The sequence below is a fragment of the Branchiostoma lanceolatum genome, chromosome 2, assembly GCF_035083965.1.
Source record: "Branchiostoma lanceolatum isolate klBraLanc5 chromosome 2, klBraLanc5.hap2, whole genome shotgun sequence".
In the NCBI taxonomy this organism is placed as follows: Eukaryota; Metazoa; Chordata; class Leptocardii; order Amphioxiformes; family Branchiostomatidae; genus Branchiostoma; species Branchiostoma lanceolatum.
The window spans coordinates 9766083-9785278 of NC_089723.1; the positions used below are offsets into that span (position 1 = coordinate 9766083).

General features: G+C 45.2%; 1 long non-coding RNA gene across 1 annotated transcript; it reads left to right on the plus strand.

The window, feature by feature from the left end:
* Positions 1 to 3600: 3600 nt before the first annotated feature.
* Positions 3601 to 18445, plus strand: LOC136427404 (uncharacterized). Its single transcript, XR_010754420.1, has 3 exons — positions 3601 to 3980; positions 5050 to 5758; positions 17383 to 18445. It is a non-coding gene; the product is annotated as an uncharacterized lncRNA (long non-coding RNA).
* Positions 18446 to 19196: the final 751 nt, after the last annotated feature.

Sequence of the window (19196 nt, forward strand, 5' to 3'; positions counted from 1 at the left end):
AAAAACAATAAATTTGAACCAAAGTTTATTTGTAACTGTAATTAACATTGTAGAGGTATTATTACTTTCAGTACGGATATAGCGAATAAAATATCTAAGATTACATTTCAGGAAATTTTAGTTTGGGGTGCCAAACAAAGTGTGGTCTGGTATGGTATGTCATAACTTAGGTACTACTTACTTTTGTGAAGTGATTCCATTCCGTGCGGAACTGCCAGAGTAGGGGGCGCTGGCTATCATCCTTACAGTAACGGGTAAGCCATTCACATCAGTGATCCAGCCGTCATGGATCGCCGCCTTGCAGATTGGAGAATACTGCAGTATATGTGGAATGAACAGAACACTTTGCCAGGTTCGTTGATGAAGGTTAGACATCCAGTTAGTAAGATACGCCAAAAACAGTTACTCAAGCAACTGCATAACATTTTATGCAGTTGCTTGAGTAACTATTTTTGGCGTACTTTGCTAGGTTCCTGTTTTGTAGAAGCACGAATAAAACTAATGCATATTATCAGCAATGGTGTGTAAAACCGAAATGAATTTAATTATAACAAGAGTGGCAATGAAAAAGCATTGCCATGGCGACGGTGGAAAGGTTACCTTTAATGGATGTTCGTTAATGACAAATAGTTGTATTCTGGTTTACACCAGTCTATATCATATCCGAAATTCATCATAACTCCTGCAATTGCCTTGCCTGATTTGTCTATTTTCTAGATGCGCGTAAAATTACCAGGACGACGGTCGGACTCCACTGTACCAACTACCATGTTCTGTTTGTCATAAAGATGTTCTGCAATTGTCGAAAGTTAACATGATTGAATCTCTTCCTACTATACACTGTACTTGCCCCCCCTCTCACCCAACAATACATATACATCACCCCGACCAATCAAACCACGTGAATCGCATTGAAACTCAGATTCGTATCAGCCATGACCCGACAAATCGCTTTCTAACTTGCGTTAACGACTACATCTGACCAAACAAACTCGCCAGTGAGATGGTGGAAAGTGTCAGCTTCCAAAAGATGTTTTCAGATTGACAATTTTGGCACTTTGGAAGTGATTGAATCCGCCCGCGATTTAACGTTTAGAAAAAAAATAGTAGTTAGGGTAGCGAGTGTAGGAGCCCCGGTAGAAATAGGATGGCACCCAGGCTAATATGCTTTAATTAGTACAGTAGAATCCGAACTGCACCACCCATTTGTCAGCGTTTTTGGTGCAATTATCCGGCTGGTGCAATTATGCGAAATGCCCAGCTGGACCGCACCACCATTTGTATTGTAAGTTAGAAACACTAGCACAAAGAAAACAGACGAAATTATGCAGTTATTAACATCATTCACATATACAGTATTCAAGGACATGTACAATAATATTGTAAAGTTTACCAAGATATTGTACAGATTAAACTTAACATGTTTTTTTCTTGATCTTAGTAGCTAGCGAAACAGTTCTTGCGTTACCATAAATCATAGAACCAGGAAAATATTGAGTTCACTGATCCAGTTGCAGGGTTTACGAACATGTACTAATATCCTTACATGACTGTTATACATGTGCTTATAATTCCAATAAAGATGTTTAAAACAATGGCTAGGCACACATGTAGACAGAGAAAATATCCTTGATTCGCACAGCAAAGAAAACACAACTCCGATAGCCCGTGTCATCCTTAACGCGAAATCAAATCCCTGCGAACTTAAATGCATTCACAGTAATAAGACAGTGTACAGGACCTACCGGTAGAGACCAATCTTTTTTGAGTACAGCATGCTGTCCAAAGCGTAATGCTGCCTTTGGTAGGCGTACGTCTCTTAATGGTGCCTACACGCCAGGGACCTCCCATACGATTCCTATCAACGTAACTGTCAATGGTGCCCGCCTTCTTTTGTTACTCAAAACAGTTTTAAATATATTGGTGGTATTGTGCCTTTACACCGGCAGGTATCGGCTCATGTGTACCGCGTTTGTCGATTTTTAGCGCACCTTTTTAGTTAGATTTTTGAAAAAAATTGGTGCAGTTATCCGGCATTGGTGTCAATGCGCGGTGCAGATATGCGGAGTAACTAACAATACAGTGAATGGGAACCGGTTTGGGATTTTGGAATTCAGTGCAATTAAATGGAATGTGCGTTCATTCGAGTGACCTTAAACCAAGTTGTGTATCAGGAGCACACCGCTTTCCTATTTCATGTGTCCCAGTTAAATTCCGGGGATCCACCACAAGCCCCGGTTACACATAGCCGAACATGGCTCCCAAACGCTAGCCAACTCGGCTCGGCGGTAGTTCGAGAGCAGAATTAGGCCACACTTTGGCGCCGAGCATGCGTCGAATCTGCCCCGAACATGTCCCAATCATCTCCTAACCAATACACGGTGTACCCCCAACCAAACCCCGAATGCTTTCTAACCAACTCCCAACCATCCCTACCTTTAGCCGAATCTCTCCTGACTAATTCCCGACCGGCTGCTAACCCTCTCACGAATGGAACATATTCAGCCACTTTCAAAAGAGGGGTTATTCTCATTTTTAATCAAAATAATCCATTCTGCTATGTTGTTAACATCACCAATAGATCGAATTCGGATCACAGTTAGCTTAAATACGGCTTTTAGCTTTTTTTCTCTGTTTTTGGTCGTGTGAAGGTCTGGGTGATTCGCCCTGTTCTGGTAGTAGTCAGTTTGGTTGGGAATGAGTTAGCAGAGATTTGTCTACGGCCGTATGGTGAGTCATGGGTAGGTTGGAAACTAGTTGGAAGTAAGTCAGCAGTGGTTCTGGCGTGGTTAAGGTTCTAATTTTACTGCTGACTTACTCCCGAACACCACCCGAACACCAGCAAACCGCGCCGAACACCAGCCAATCCATTCCAGTCCCTCCGTCCAGAGCCGAATCTGGAATGTTTTGAAATTTTCAAAACATTCGGCTGGCGCAGCCGAATACTCCAGAATCACTCTAACCATGGTCGGGGGAGAGTCGGGAGGCCATGTTCGGTTATGTGTAACCGGGGCTTAAACTAGATACTAAATATCATAGAAATCCGTCGTTCCTTTCATCAGTTACCTAGTATCATCCTTGGAAGATTTTGACAAGAACGCAGCTCCAGAGCAAGCTGCTAGGAGGCCCACACCTAAAACACTTCCTCGTTACATTACAAGTTATTTGCCACCAAAAAATCAAGATCATGGCACGCCCAGGTCAAATGATACAAAAAACGAAAGTTCTGCTGCAGTACCAAGGTCACATACCAGGCGGCCCTAAATCGACCTTGACATTCGTCTTCCCAACTCCTACCTTCATGCCAGATATCATTATAATCCATCCAGAGGTTCTTCAGTTATGCTGATTACAAAAATCCGGAAACACAAACAGACAGACAGGCCATGGCCAATAACTATTTTTTTCATCCAGCTGGTGGGTGTCACTTCGGATGTCAGGGCGGGACTTTCTAATTCTAGACCGCCCACAGCAGGGCGCAACCAACCAACGACAGCTGGGCGCAACCGAGAGATGGCCGTAACCAATCACCGACAGCAGGGCGTAATCGACAACAGGGCGCAACCAATCGCCAACTCAGGGCGTACCCATAGCAACGCTAACGAACCGAGCGCTGCAAGGCGGAACCAGCAGTATGCAACAGGACAAAGACATGTACAGTCGGACAGTCAAGCACGCTTTTAGGATGCCATTTGACAATTTGTGTAATGTATAAGGATGACGGTGTAAAGAAGTTGGATCCATTGTTCAAAATTCCTCGTCAATTCTTTCGATCTTCAATCAAGAACAAAAAGCAGAGTGCTTAGCAGCTTCGGTACTCAAGAAAGCAAAGAACAGACCACAAAGCGGGCACAAAGCGGGCACCTGCGGCCCCTTGGACTCAACATCGACCTCCGTCCGTCCGGAGCCGAGGAAAAGGCCAGGAAGTTGAAACGACCCACACCTGACGGCCGGAGACTCAGAAAGCGGTCTGACTGAAGGTTGGTAAAGTTTTAGGTCTGAACCTGTTGCACGGCGCATATGTTTCTGTACACATAGACTCTACCGTTTCTATGTTTGAACACCCCGATATTTCGTGGAGTAATTACGGTCTGAATTTATTCTATTGTCGAATACAGTGGTTACAAACGACATGTCTTCTATCGCTCGTTCTCATTTGAATGTACACATTTTGTAACTTCCGTTGCAGTTTGAAGTAAGACGTTTCTGACATTAAGATATGCCACATATAATATGCGAAACTGTAATTTTTGAAAGCAAAAAAAAGTTTTCAGTCGTCATAAAAGAATGACAGGTTGGCACCCTATATGTGCAAATCTGAATGTCAGAAACGCCTTACTTCAAACGGTAACGGAGGTTACAAAATGCGTACATTTAAATGACAACGAGCGCTAGATGTCATGGACACTGCCTGATGGAAAACTGTTTTGGAATTGTAGCATCGCTGGCCAGCCATATACCTGATCATGACTTCGTTTAGATTTTACCCTGTTAGATTTTACTTACCTACCCAGAAATGGCATTGTGGCCTGTCGTTTAATTTGTGCAAACTTCTTTGCACGGGTTGAGAGAGAGGTGATAAGTACCCTAATCTTTTCGACATTCAAATATTTCTTGCAAACTTACAAATTCATAAATATCCTGTTAAGCTCAGTCGTCACAAATATCCTTGAGTTACAGATTTTTTCCAACAGTTCAGTTACCCATTTATGTGCATTGATTTTAAATGAAAGTTGCAGAAATTTTTTGTTTATGTATTTGTGTTAGTGGAGAAGACCACGTATAATGACAAACTTCTAGCAAACAAAGTCTCCACATGTCCAGTATGAAGGACGTCTCTAGCCTTTGGATCGGAAATGCTTTCAAGTGTACAGTTGAACAACGTAACCGTAGAGAGTATCAAATAGACATGTGCCATCTTCCATTTTCCAAAGAATATTATAGGAATATTAATCCCTTGCATGTTCTGGCAACCAATAGTTGCATGTCATGTATGAAACTTCTGTACAACCAAAACAGAGAGAAATTCATCAGCTTTTTTTTTTCCAGCTAGGAGTTACGAGATAATACGGATGGGAGGATGAAGGAAGTCTTGAGCAACCAGACCGGACAACGTACCAGGAGGACAAGTTACATGCATATGGGGGCTGTTCAAACAGTTTAGTTTGTAGTCTTATCAGCAAAAAGGGAATGTAACATTATGTTCTCTCTTATGTCAGAAAAAGAGAAGCATGATTATCTTCATGTAAAACATCAATAGCGACAGCCACTTTCTGTGTCTCAAATAAGCAAGTTCTCCAAACCATGTATTTTACATACAAAGCAACAAAGGCGGCCCTTTTCAGTCCAAATACCACACACTCCTTTTCAGTCCAAATACTTCACAGTCTGACTCTAGGGCTACTCCAAAACAATCCACTGGGGTAATGCATTCGTGATTTCTTTTAAAATTCCATCAAAGTGATTGTAGTACTGTTAGTAATAAATGCATCCACTCCTCGGTAAGTTTTCAAATCAAATATTGTCATGATATTCGATCTGACTTTGTTAAGGTTGTACTCAGGGATATTAGAGCGCCCCAGAAGAACAGAAAGGGGAAGGCTTAGCAGGTTCGGTACTCAAGAAAGCAAAGAATAGACCACAAAGCGGGCACCGCCGGCCCCATGGACCTCCGCCCGTCCGGAGCCGAGGAAAAGGCCAGGAAGTTGAAACGACACCACGCCTTCCCTCTGACAGAGATTCAGATAGCGGTCTGAAGGTCAGTAAAGTTTAAGGTCTGAACCTGTTGCACGGCGCATATGTTTCTGTACACATAGACTCTGCCGTTTCTATGTTTGATCACCCCGATATTTCGTGGAGTAATTCATTTATTCTATTGTCGAACACAGTGGTTACTAACGACATGTCCTCTATTTAACATGCACAGCCATTGGTCAGACGGTGTGACGTCATACCCCCTATGTAAATAAGGTATAGTGCCCTATAGTACACTTTCATGTGAGCTCCGTGTGCTCCACACGTCGACCCTTCCGCTCGTCACTCCCCGTGAGCCAAGCAGAAATGTGCCGATTGTCGCCCACGTCTTCGGCGGGAGGTGTTCGAGTTGATCATGAAGCCCGAGGCGGTCTGTTTGGCTACGTGGCACTCTGATGTTTCCCATAAGGTTGGGCGTATAGTAGCGCTTTGTGGCGTGGCGCTATGCTTTGTTGTTTCTCGTTTTAAGTGGTTCTGGTTGCGTTTTGTGAGAGAATTCTTTTGTCCGGGTAATTCTTGTGAACGGTTAGTGTTTTGTCCCCGTTTCCGTTTTTCTGGATGTGTTTTTGTGGTCGTTTTATGTTGTGGTTGTGGTCATTTGGAGGTAAGTTTTAGGCCGTGCTTTACGTTCGGTCGCCGTAGAGCGTGGTTGTTTTTCATTTTCAGTGGCCGTGTAGAATCCACTTCAATCCTCTTCGGAGATGGGCGAGAGGCGCTTTTTTCCAGTTTGGGTGTGTGTTTTGCTGGTACGTTTGTATTTTTTGTATGGTATTTGTGTGTTTTGGTGACCCTTCGAGCCAGATTTGAGGATTGACGGACAGCAGTGGTGGCCGAGGCGCTGGGTAGCAAGATGGCTACCTCGAGGAAATTTTCTTTCAGGGATAGAATCCAGTGACATCCTTTGCGGTGGAAGGCCAGGGATACGTACAACCAACGTGGATGAGCGACGCAGATTTAGAGGTCGGCTGTTTTGATGTTTTTTGTTCCGTTTTTGGTGACCGTTGCAGGCTGGAGCCGGGGATTTCTGTTTAGATTTGATGCCCAAATCTCAGAACAGCAAGATGGCCATTTTGGGATTGTTTTTTGTGAGGGTTAGAATCTGTTGCCATCCTTCGCTTTTAAAAGCAAGGGAGGCACGCAGTTTACGTTTTTGAGTGTTGCAGTTTGAGAGTGTTGACGTTTTCATGTGTTTTTTTTGACTCTGCTCTAAAAATGACATTTTTGTCCCCATTTTTGCGAGGCAGGGTTTTCGTCTGTCTCCTCGTGGTGGGGTTTGCTCTAGCTCAGTGCCGGGACTGTCCACCAAGACGGGATTTTTTCCTGTATCGTCGTGTTGCAGCATCCCCCTGCCTTGGGCTTAAGCGGATTCGGGCGGCAGTTCCCCAGGTTACAGGTTAACCCTTGTCCTGCTGGAGTTCCAGAGCAAATATATACCCCCATTGCTGAAGTGCCCAGAAAAATTTGAAAGAAAGGGTACTCGTTTGATATTGCTCAATTTCAGTTACCACGCTTTACAACAACCGCGCGGGTGCAACGTACGCATTCTAGAAATATTCTCAACCCAGCAATTGTCAGGGCTAGCATACAGTACTAGAAGGTGCAACCCGGCAATTGCCGGGCGTAGCAGGACTAGGGTTAATACCGACATGTGCATTTTTTTTTAAATTATTCTCATGCCTTACTTGTTTCCGTCACCGGTACGTGTGTAAGATTGTAGTGGTTTGTCTTCCGTCAGTGGTGCGACAGCTTGTGACGGTTGTGAGGCATGAAAGGCCTGGGCTGCCCATGTTATCGTGGCTTGCTCACCTTTGGGGACCAGGCAGGGGGGAAAAAAGAGCGTATGTGGCTTTGTACGGGTGGAGATGTGTTGTTGCTTAATCGAGTTGTGTGAACGGTTGTCGGGGGTATGTTTGGTTGATCGTGTTTTGACCTGATCCCGGCCATGTTCTAATGATCTGCATTATGTGTGTACAGGAATGGTGGATCTTGACGTTCTTTACAACTGGCACGAACCCTACCACCAAGATGCAGCATGCGGAAGCACATGGACAGCCCGCGGGCCTGGTTCGACCTCCTCTGTTGCCCTCGTGGATCCGCGGAAAACCCTAGGGACTGACGCTCTCCACGTAAACGTGAGTTTGTTTTACTTGCGGAGCTTTTGGTTCCAGTTTGCTTACCTTTTTTTTGCTTCATTTGCCGTCCATTTCTTCATTCGTGCTCGTCTCAGGGAGTTCTGAGAGAGTGCCTCCAGCGGGAGAAAGTGCCGTGTGAGAGGTACGGGCTGGAGGAAGGCCGTGAGAGACAGTGAGGGTCCTGGAGGGACAGGCCACGAGCTCAAGTAAAATGTGTGTTTTAACCGAGAGACAGTCCTGGAGGGACAGGCCACGAGCTCAAGTAAAATGTGTGTTTTAACCGAGAGACAGTCCTGGAGGGACAGGCCACGAGCTCAAATGAAATGTGTGTTTTAACCGAGAGACAGTCCTGGAGGGACAGGCTACGAGCTCAAGTAAAATGTGTGTTTTAACCGAGAGACAGTCCTGGAGGGACAGGCCACGAGCTCAAGTAAAATGTGTGTTTTAACCGAGAGACAGTCCTGGAGGGACAGGCCACGAGCTCAAATAAAATGTGTGTTTTAACCGAGAGACAGTGAGGGTCCTGGAGGGACAGGCCACGAGCTCAAATAAAATGTGTGTTTTAACCGAGAGACAGTCCTGGAGGGACAGGCCACGAGCTCAAGAAAAATGTGTGTTTTAACCGAGAGTCAGTGAGGGTCCTGAAGGGACAGGCTACGAGCTCAAGTAAAAATGTGTGGTTTAACCGAGAGCCGGTGAGAATCCCGAGGGGACAGGCTACGAGCTCAAGTCACCATTCTTGTGACTTCATGGTGAAGGTCCCAGGCGGGGCACCGTGGGGTGCCGCGGGAAAGCTACGAGCTCGAGTCACCATTTGGTGGCTTCACTGAGAAAGTCCCGGGCGATGCACCGTCGGGCCCCGCGGGCAGACTACAAGCTCAATTGCAAGTCACTATTTTTTTTGTGTGTGACTTAATTGACAGGCTACCGGCGGTCCAGTCATAGCGCCTTCATTTTACTCTTTTGGGAAGAGGTCTTGAAAGGAGAGTGAAGCATGGGTTGGCTTCGTTACACCCCACCCTGCTTTTTACACAGGCAGGGATAGGACATAGACTGAGGGAAACCGCGTGTGACAGAAGCCTGGCATAAGCCCATCGGCAATTTAAAGACGACGTGTGTTGAAATTGCTCTTGCAGTTGACTTTAAGAGGGCTGGGTAAGATGAACGACTACGCAGTGGTTTGCGTCACACACAAGTGAAGATGGCAGGTCCGGGAATTGTTCCTTGTAAATTGTTCTGAGAACGCGGCCTGGTAGACCACCCTCTGCCTCCGCTCAGTCTTGAAGCTACGGATCCAGGGTATCACGGCCGGGCGAACACCGATATCTAGCAAGGACCGAATAGCATTTATGTGGTCAACCTTGTCAAATGCTTTAGACAGGTCGGTGGTAACAAGTGTACAGATTGACTTTGGCAATGACATGGGTTTGCACAGGAAGTCAACCAAGTTGACCAGGGCGTGTGTCGTCGATCTTTGTTTCCTGCCGCAAAATTGGCGGGGATCTAGTCTTTTAAATATATTTTGTCCTTATCCAATCTGCCACGAAGCGTTCACTGAGTTTAGACGACTTTGGAATAAGTGATATGGGTCGGAGTTCGTCGATGTTTGGTTGACTAGACGTTGACAGGGGAACTGCGTTAGCTTCCCTTCAGTGACTAGAAACGATGCCTTACCTAACTGAATGGGTTGTGTAAGTCACAGAGAGGCGTGCTCAGTTCACATGTGAAATCCTGTAGAATACAGGCAGGCATGTTGTCGGGACCGGGACTCTTGTAGTTGTTGGTGGACCGCAAGTTTGAGTAAACATTCAGGACTTGGAGGTCAGGTAAAGGTTTGGCCGGTAGGAGTGACGGGAGAGATGGCAGTTCCAAGGGTGGCAGTGACTGAGACACATCCGCGAATTAAGCATTGAGGGCGGGGGCTATGGCAGTGTGGTCGGTTTGATCGATACCGGGGGCGTGGATCAAGTTTGGCCTTTTTGTTCATGTCTCACATGACCTTGAGACCGTTGTACCATGACCTAGGTTTGCCCTTCTTGCGTCCCTCTCTCTTTGAGCCTTGTCCCTGTAGAACTTAGACGTGACGGTGAGACTTCCAGACGTGAAAGTTCTCTGTCTCTGCTTTATCAGGTGATTGATTCTGGGTGTTTTGCAGGGTTTGTCACTGTGGTGTAGTTTGACAGTTTTAGTTGGGGCAGAACTTGGCGATGGCACAGGTCAGGGGGGCTATAGAAGGCGTCAGCCTTTTCGTCAGTCGTGGTTGCAGTGAAAACTTCTCTCCAAGGTTGGGTAGTAGTCCATCTGCCAAAGTTGCTCAGATTAGGCTCGTGAATGGTACGAGTAGGCATCTTTCTACAGTCATTTTGTTTCAGCTTCACTTGAGCTTTCCAGGTTACGGCAGTGGTTACTGAGTTCAATCGGTGGGAGGATGTCGGTAGTTTTTTAGCACTTTTTCATGGTTTTGTCACGATAAGATTAAGGTTGGCGCTTCCCCTGGTGCTGTTCCGAACAACTTGAGAGATCCTGAGAGAGCACAATCTAAGAGGATGTTGGGGGTATACATTTGATTGAAGTCCCCTAGATGGCCGATACCAATGTTCTAAAAAGCTGTACGCAGTTGTTATAAACATGTCCAGATTACAAAGTTCAGCACAAGGATTTCCATCAGCAAAAATTCCGGCAAGAATTGCAACATGGAATGTAAGAACATTGAATCAAGCCACAAAAATAGAACAACTCTGCGAGTCTTTTGAGGAATACAGGTTAGAGGTGTTGGGCATAAGTGAGACACACCTCCCAGTAGACGACAAGAAGAGAATAGGGGGAGGAAAGACTTTACTGTTGTCAGGCAGAAGTGATGGAATCCATCGACAAGGCGTGGGACTTCTCCTATCAAAAAGAGCAACAAATTCACTAGTGGAATGGGAGCCGGTAAGTCCTCGGATAATCAGAGCCAGGTTTAGAACAGTGCATGGTAATACTACAATCATACAGGTGTATGCACCAACTGAAGTGTCTGAGGTCTCTGACAAGGATGCATTTTGTAACCAGCGGGAGAGTCTGGTGAGTCGGGTGCCCGGACACGACACTACATTCCTTATGGGAGACTTCAATGCACGGGTCGGTTCTGATAATGCCGGTGTTTCCAATGTGATGGGGACAGAAGGAACTGGGACTTGTAACGACAACGGTGAGAGACTTATCGGGATGTGTAGCACATTAGGATATGGAATTACAGGAACATGGTTTAAGCATCCTAATATCCACAAGTGGACCTGGAATTCCCCAGATGGCCAAACGCGCACCCAAATCGACCACATTTGCATTTCCATAGGACAAAGACAAACAGTAATGAATTGTCGGGTGTACAGAGGAGCCGACATAGACAGTGACCACCATCTAGTCATAGTAGACTGGATAGTGAAATTCAAGCAACAGAAGAAAAGAAAACAAGGCATCAAGCGTTACAATTTGGACAAACTTAAGAATGACATCAAGCTACAAAAAGCCTACCAGGTGGAACTGCAAAATAGTTTGTCAAAATTAGATCCTGCTGTAAATGTGGAAGAGGCATACCAACAGTTCAGTAATGTAGTCAACAGCTTTGCAGAAAAAAATCTAGACAAGCTTCAGCCAGCAGTAAAACCCTGGATACAACAGGACACCTGGCAGACCATAGAAGAGAGAGGGGCCCTGAAACAAATTGCCTGCAACAGGAACACTCGTGGAAACCGACAGAGGTTAGTGGTGCAAGCAAAGAAAGTAAAACGGCTGGCAAACAGAGACAAACAACACTGGTATGATGAACAGGCAAAAGAAGCGGAAAGGGCAGCAGAACTTGGTAATAGTCGTGTGGTGTACGAGAAAATTAGGATAATAGCAGGTGGAACAAAGGAAAAACAATTGCAGCCAGTGAAAGACACAGATGGGCATCTGCTTACGGATGAACACAGACAGGGCAAGAGGTGGGCGGAACATTTTGCCTCTGTGTACAACAGACCCATCCCTGAAAACCCACCTGAAATACCACCAGCTGAATCAGATCTGCTAATTGATGCGGAACCCTTCACCACAGAAGAAGTGAAAGGCTATTAGAAATCTGAAGCTAAGAAAGTCCCCGGGGGAGGACAATATAACAGCGGAGCAGTTGAAGGCAGGGGACACAGCTTCTGTAGAATGGCTACATCTGATCTGTAACCTAGTCTTAGAAACTGGGGAAGTACCAACTGCCTGGAAACGAGCTGTTATTGTCAAACTGCCAAAAAAGGGAGACTTGACTTTGTGTGACAACTGGCGAGGAATAGCCCTGCTATCTCTGCCTGGAAAAGTACTGTCTAGCCTTCTACTCAATAGAATCAAAGCTACAGTAGACAAAGTTATGCGAGAAGAACAAGCTGGGTTTAGGAGTGGGAGGTCGTACATTGACCAGATATTTGTTCTAAGGCAAATCTTGGAAAAATATGCTGCCCGCGAGAAACCCCTTACTATCAACTTCGTAGACTTTGAGAAGGCATTTGATAGCGTCCACAGACCAACATTGTGGTCAATACTTCGGTACTATGGCATCCCCGAGAAACTAACACGCGTGATTAAGGGACTCTACAACGGATGTGAGTGTGCGGTGAGGCTAGACGGTGGTGACCTCTCAGAATGGTTTGGTGTCGTTACCTGAGTACGACAGGGGTGCATTCTGTCCCCTTTACTCTTCGGGCTTGCTATTGACTAGCTCATGAGATCTGTCTCAGGTAGAAACCAGGGCATACCATGGTCACGACGTGGGCAACTAGAAGACCTGGACTTTGCCGACGACCTGGCTTTACTGGGCGAAATCAGACAAAGCATACAGGAAAAAACAGATACCCTCTCTGTGACTGGGGAATCAATAGGCCTACGCATAAGCAAGAAAAAAAAGTGATGACATTAAACCAGGATGGGGTAGCTCCACTGAAGCTGAATGGAGAAGACTTGGAAGAAGTGCCGCAGTTTACCTACCTAGGCAGCACAGCAACCAAATGAAATAATGCCAGTGTGGAAATAAAGAAAAGAATTGGGCTTGGAGCCGCAAGCTTTGCAAAGCTGAAAAGAGTATGGAAGGACAGACACATAAAGCTCAGAACCAAAATCCGAATATACAACTCATGTGTGCTTTCGACAGTATGCTATGGCTCAGAAACCTGGCAAATGACAGTGAAACAAGAAAAACGTCTTGATGTTGCTGATCAGAGGTGGTTACGAGCCATTCTGAGGGTGAGATGGCAACAGCACATCTCCAACGAGGAAGTGCGCAGGAGAACGGGTCAACCCTGTTTGTCTACTTTGGTGCGCAGAGCAAGAGTAAGGTGGCTTGGACATGTTGCAAGAATGCCAAGGACACGCCTCCCACGGATGGCATTAAACTGGGTACCACAGGGGAGAAGAAGGAGGGGAGGTCAACAGATTGCATGGGAGAAAACTGTCATGAGAGACTTGGAGGAGCTGGGCTTCACTTGGGAAGGAGTGAGAAGGCAGGCTTTGGACAGAAGTGCGTGGAAAGCAGTGGTGGCCCGCTTCGTCGACAGATGAAAGCGGCGACAGTGATGATGATGACGCAGTTGATCCGGAAATGAAATGAGGTGTTCTATGAGTTAAGCGTCGTGCGGTGACGGCGGCGGTGAGTACGAGGTGTGTACGGTGATCGTCGAAAACTGACGAGTCATGCGTTGTGGTCGCACGTACACCCACAGGTATTCCAGCTGTTCTGGGACGGTGATTTCAGATATGACACAGGAAGGTATGCCGTCGCGCACCTACACTGCTGCCCCACCGCCGCGGCGATCTGTGCGACATTTAGAGTACACGGGGTATCTCTCGTCTGACGTTCTTGTGGCGTGGAAAGAGAAAACCAGGGCCCAGAGATCGCAGCAATGTCCACGTTATTGCTCGATAGAATGGCCTGGAATCCGTCAGTTTTGTTGACAAGAGATCGTGGATTGGTAAGAAGGAATGTCGGCACTGCACACACCACAATTTTGATGTTCGCTAAAACTTAAGTTTGCGCGGGATAACAGAGTCTGTTGTTCACGCTGGAGTGGGTATTTGCATGTGGCTGAGAGGGGGTGATTCCACTCCTGGCTGCTGTTGAGGGAAAGATTTTTGCAGAGGACGTAGGACAATCTCCACATGAACGAGCTAACTACTGGATGACTTCGGGGAAAAGGAAAGTACAACACCTACGGCTAGCACAGATGAGACAGGTGACACAGGAGAGAACTCTGGTAAGATATCGTGGAAGGGAAGTGAAGTAAAGGCGGCAGTTTGTCTAGAGTTTAGGGAAAGCCAGTTTGAGGCTGCTGAAGGTACAGACTCGCGAGGTCGCGTCTCAGTGCAATGCTCCGGACGCTGGGTTGGTATGGTGTGTTAAAGGGCAAGATTATCCGCAAACTTGAAAGTGTTAGTCCCACCACTTGTAAGTCAGTGTAACGAGTACTCCTGCAGCTGGCATTGTGTGTTTTAGGCGGAGTGGGTAAACCAGGGGTAGCAAATTTGTTTTCTCTACAAGGGGAAGGCTTACTCGTGAAATCTTTGGGAAGCCTTCTGAGAGAGTATGGCATGGTTGGCAAGTTTTTATGGAAGTTTTGGTTTCGACGACGTCCAGATGTCGGTAAAATACACTCGTAGCGAGCTTGGATACTTGGATACTTGGATACTTTATTTTGCTCCATTAGCTACATACAGCTGGGCTGTGAAAGGTCGGAGTTGGAGCCCGTAGGGTTTTGTACATTTGGGAATGGTTTTATTTCGGGGGAAAAGGGAACAGGGCGGCCAGAAGGGCCTTAAGTGGCGTCAGTTTACTATTGGGCGTTCAGAGAGCTGGTCCGTCCAGGTATACACTGTTCGTATAATATCCAGTCCAGTCATGGTGAGGGTCAGGTTTGTTTGACGGTCGCGACCGGGAACATTGTTGTTTCCTCTAGTTGATAGCAGTAGTTGCTAAAAAGTTGCCCTGATCGGACGAGTATCTCAGTGAATGTCTCAGAGTTCTACGCGGTGAGCGGATGGGTAGCAGTTCCAGTTGGGAGTAGGCGGTGGCGTAGGAGGTATATTCCACACGCAGGGTGGCGGTTGTTCGACCCCCTCGATCTTTTTCACTTATCCACGTTTTTGGCTGTCTGAAGCGGCATTTTTCGAGAAAGTGATGAGTGTGGGAGGTATACACCGTAATAGGGTCGTTATTGCAGAGATGAAGGGGCTATACCTTCCTGAGGAAGTATAAGCGCTGTTTTGTTTGGTACGCTTTGAGTCCTGGTAAGAGTTTTCTTAGAGTTCAGCCTGGGGGATAACGCCTAACACCCTCGTAATGTCCATTCGTTGAATGTTCCCCTTTTTTCTGGGAGCAAACCGATGGTGTGTGACACGAGTCTTCCTGAATTGGGATATGCAACATTTTGTTTGTCCTTGGGCGTAGTCTCATGTTGTTAAGGGACTGTTGAATGTTGGGAGGACTGAATTTGGGGGTTTTGTCAGGTCAAGTCATCCACTAATTTTCAGTCTTAAGAGCGCGTGGCTCTGGTAATTTTGGCTGGGAAAGTCAGGGGTATAGGTGGAGTCGGAATATGTTCCATGGTAATAGTATCGGACAGTCCAGCTTGAGTGGGTAAGGTCTAAGGAAGGCTTTGATCCATCTGGTCATGAAGGGCGCGGTTCAAGTTCAAGCAGGCGTTGGGTATACGGCGCAGTCTCTGACACGGTTAAACCTTTTTTTTTTGTTTTTGGTAAGTCATTGTAACAAGGGAACGTAGAATTCCAGGTTTATCGGTGGACTTGAATGCCTCATTGTTGTCTGCCCACGGGGCGGCGTGTGGTCGTTCTGCTTTTATGGCAGCGAAAAGTGTTGAGCTTCGATGTGAGATGTAGGGTCAGACAACACCAATTGGTGAGGCGAAATTGTTTCGCCACTTACCCTAACAGAGAGGTTTAATAGGGAGTTCGGACTGGTTCCGGCTATAGAAGGCGGTTTTGTCTGAGGGATTTGAACGATAACTGCACTCGTCCGGGACTGAGATTTTGTCGGAATAAGGTATTAAGAATTATGCGGTACAAACTGTTAGAAAGGCATCGGAGGGGGAAGATTAGTTTTTCTTAGGTTTGGGATGGTAAGAGAGGGGTTTAGGTAAGGAAAGGCTGGTGGTAGGATGGATGCGCGATGAGGAAGGGGTAGGACAAAAGTGAGAGTGGCATGAGAGTGGGCATCTTATGAGAGAGGGGTAAGATAAGGGAGGGGTGATAAAGATAAGAATAAGGGAGATGAGCAAGGGATGATTGGGAGAGTCAAGATGAGAGAGGGGGAGGTGAGAAGGCATCAAGTATCTTAGTATGTTCTGATGTGGAGAATAAAACGGAAGGAATGGGCTCAACAGCCAGAGACGGCGAAAGCGAAAGACGACGATTCTCCGCATCACTCACACAGGAGGACCTAGGGCTACGCATGATAAATAGGATACTATTTAACATGCACAGCCATTGGTCAGACGGTGTGACGTCATACCCCCTATGTAAATAAGGTATAGTGCCCTATAGTACACTTTCATGTGAGCTCCGGGTCCTCCGGCCACGTCTGGAGCCTGAAGCGTACCCACCCGCCCTCCCCGGGCATGTTTCTGCTTGGCTAGAGGTATGCGCCCGCTTTAGGGCGGTCGCCTCAGCACATAGGTGCCTTTAGGCTTCAGACGACGATTCTCCGCATCACTCACACAGGAGGACCTAGGGCTACGCATGATAAATAGGATACTATATGTCATGCACACTGTCTGATGGAAAACTGATTTGGAAATGTAGCACCCCTGGCCAGCCATATACCTGATCATGATTTCGTTTAGATTTTACCGTGTTAGATTTAACTTACCCAGAAATGGTTTTGTGGCCTGTCGTTTAATTTTTAGGTGTAAGTAGGTGTGGGGAGAGATGATAAGTACCGTAATCTTTTCGACATTGCAATATTTCTTGCAAAGTTACAAATTCATAAATATCCTGTTAAGCTCAGCCGACACAAATATCCCTGAGTTACAGATTTTCCCAACAGTTCAGTTACCCATCAATGTGAGTGAGTAAGTGAGTGAGTGAGTGAGTGAGTGAGTGAGTGAGTGAGTGAGTGAGTGAGTGAGTGAATGAATGTGCATTGACTTTAAATCAAAGTTGCAGAAATTATGTTTATGTATTTGTGTTAGTCGATAAGACCACGTATAATGAGAAACTTCTAGCAGACAAATGAATTCTCTACATGTCCAGTATAAAGGACGTCTCTAGCTAGCCTTTGGATCGGACTTGAATGCTTTCAAATGTAGAGTTGAACAACGTAACCGTAGAGAGTATCAGATAGACATGTGCCATCTTCCATTTTCCACCGAATATCATAGGAATATTAATCCCTTACACGTTCTGACAACCAATAGTTAGTTGCATGTAATGTATGAAACTGCTGTACAACCAAAGTTGAGAGTAATTCATCAGCTTTTTTCAGGAGTTATGAGATGATACGGATGGGAGGATGAAGGAAGGCTGGAGCAACCAGACCAGGCAACGTACCAGGAGGACAAGTTACATGGAGGCTTTTCAAACACTTAAGTTTAGTCTTATCAGCAAAAAGGGAATGTAACATACTGTTCTCTCTTATCAGAAACAGGATAACATATCTACATGTAAAACATCAATATCGACAGACATTTTCTGTGCCTCAAATAGCAAGTTCCCCTAACCATGCCTAACACCACAAATCAACACCCCCACCCCTTCATTCCATATCAAGCCACGCAAGTGTCTCCTCAAGACGTTCTGTGTCTGGTTGTGCCTCAAAACTGTGCACCTGCTAACATTGTCACTGTGCATAATTATATCTTTTGTATATATCATTGTGTTGTATCCTTGTGTATACCCAAAACCGCCCTGAAATACAATGCCGAACCACTAAGACAGCAAACTTGGTAATACAAAAGAAATAGTGAAGTTTCACCCAACTTTGTGTTATATATTTTGTATTCCATCTGACTTTGTAACGATGTGCAGGACAATATAGGAGCCCCAATTGTATTCGTATTATTGTTCACGTTTCTATCTTGTATAACATTATGATATTTAGAACTTACAGTTTGATCAAAAGATCATGAATGCACTTTGATACGAATGACGTAAGTACGATACTAGCAAAAAAAATTGAGCACCTCTCAACTCTGTACCCAATGATATCTTTTGTCTATATCATTGTAGTGTTTCCATGTGTATACTCAAAGTCTCCCTAAAGTGCAATGCCGACCCACTACGGCAACTAACTTGTTAATCCAAAACAAATACAATGTAGTAAAGTTTCACCCAGTTATCTGTTATTTTGTAATTTATCTGCCTTTGGAACGATGTACAGATCAATATAAGAGTCCCCTATTCCATCCATAGTACAGTTATCGATTCTATCTCGTAAAACATTGACATGTCCGTATCTGTGCCGGGTCTTAAGAGGTGGAATATTCAACATTGCTTCAAAACAAATTGATATGTTTTTATCATGTTCATAGAATAAAAATATAACCACACTATGGCTGTCCTTTTTTTCGAAACCTAGATCATTACAACTATCTCAAAACTGATGACATATACGCTACTTGCAAATGAGTCACTCATTCAAACAACAAAAGTTTTTTAAAACATCAAGCTATCCGTATTTTCATTTATTCTAATTACATCTAATCAACCAAAAATATGTGCAACATATTATTCGCCCTTGTTACATACAAAACATCTTTATATATACATGTATAGATCATTACAATAAACGCTATAATAAACAACCGTAATTACTACCCGATTAAATCAAAGACATACAATTTGACAAAACATTCCATCAAACTATTTGCCAACCCCGTTACTTCCAATTCAACAGAGGGACAGGCCACTTCAAAACAAATTCCCCAGGAAATAACGAACACATTCCAAACATGCCTGAACAATTCTGGGAATTCTTACAAATCGGGCGTAAAGTATACTATTAGGCTCGCCCCTGAGGCGTCGCCAAAAAGCTTTCATATTGCTGCAAAAAATGTTCTATCAAATCTTAGAATCCTGAGATGTACTTACGCAGGAGTAGATCCCATCTCCATATATGTCACCAGCAGACGCGCAACCGGGAGGGCAATTCATTCTGTGGAAGAGAACACATGTACCCACATCTCAACATTCAGCGGTTTGATTTAACATAACATTCATGAACCTTCACACACAAATGTTAACATTGATATCATGCTAGCATACTGAACATAGATAAGCCATGCACTCATTCTACTCGCC